Source organism: Myotis davidii, unplaced genomic scaffold (assembly GCF_000327345.1).
Source record: "Myotis davidii unplaced genomic scaffold, ASM32734v1 scaffold333, whole genome shotgun sequence".
Taxonomy (NCBI): Eukaryota; Metazoa; Chordata; class Mammalia; order Chiroptera; family Vespertilionidae; genus Myotis; species Myotis davidii.
The window spans coordinates 145,364-146,687 of record NW_006285266.1 but is presented as its reverse complement, the minus strand read 5'-3'; the positions used below and the strand labels follow the sequence as shown (position 1 = coordinate 146,687).

Genomic DNA, 1,324 nt, shown 5'->3' with positions numbered 1-1,324 from the left:
CTCCTAAGTAAACTAAGCTCTTCTAACCTTTCTTCCTGGGCCCCCACCCTTCCCACTATGCAGGTTGGTTGAACCACAGCATAGAAATACAGGTGAGGCCTCGGGTTCCATGTAACCTGGGCAGCCAGGCCTCAGGAAGGCGGGGATTGGAACAAGGGGGAGAATGGAACTGTATGGAGAATGGACCCAGGAGGGGAATGGAACCAGGAGGGGAATGGACCCAGGAGGGGAATGGGCCCAGGAGGAGAATGGAACCAGGGGTCGGGGGAGCCCTGCGGGTAGGCGGTGCTCCTCCACTCCCAGCGTCCTTCCCTGTGAGGCCACCACTCTTTTCCCTGTGTACTGGCTGCTTCTGCTTTTTCTAGCCCCAGAGCAGAAACCATGGGAAGAGGAAAGCTAATTTCTGCATTAGTTTGTACTCGCCTGGAAAGTGACCCCATCAATAGTCCCTGCAGGAGGGTTGTGCTGACGGGCCCCTGTCCTGAACCGGCCTCTGTGGGAAGGGGAGGGCAGAACCTCGGGCGCCCCAAGGAGACGCACTGTAAGCTGCAGCGTTGCTGGGCGGGCTCTTGCTGTCTGATGGGCCCTGGACCCTCCGCTGCAGCCAGATCAGGGACATTTAGGACACAATGGACCCGAGTTAACATTTCTGAAATAACTGCTGACAACTTTGAGTTGCAACCGGTTCCGTTTCGGGCAGGGATGTGTGTTCTTGTTGACAAAAGTAACAATAAAATTGGACCTAGAACCAAAACACATTGTCACTTGAATGAAAACATTGAGAAAAGACTATTGCATCGCACCTGAAGCCTAATTCAACACAGAAAATGAGCTACGACGGCAGCCGAGGCGAGACGCTAAAGGTTGTTTCACCAATATTTGTAGTCATTCATTAAGTTTTCCAGGAGAACTTGAAGAAAATAATGCCATTGGAGAACTGGAGGCAGAAGGGGGCACAGAGCCCCTTAGAAGGTGAATTAAAAATCCCCATGGGAGCAGCTTTCCCCCCGAAGACGTTAATTATTTAACACAAATTCACTACCAGCTCAATCTGATGATATTTGGGGAGAACATGACATTGACTCCATTGTGTTTGGGAGAAAGACTAACCTCAGACCGAGAGCCCTGTGAGATTAAGAGCTTTTGTTACCTGTCAGAGGAAGAAGGAGGAGAACTTCCGAGAAGAGCAGCCAGTGGTTAAATCAAGATAACGTCCTGGTTTAAAATGACTGCACAGACTTCTCTCTTTACATGGTGAGATGACTTTATTTGAATCAGTTTGTTGAACATGAAAAGAACGTGAAATGTGAAGGCATGGCTGAAT

At 49.8% G+C, this 1,324-nt stretch overlaps 1 pseudogene; it reads left to right on the top strand.

Annotated features, from left to right (window-relative positions):
* The first annotated feature begins 702 nt into the window (after positions 1-702).
* LOC102771202 overlaps positions 703-1,324 on the top strand; it is a 2,450-nt pseudogene continuing 1,828 nt past the window's right edge.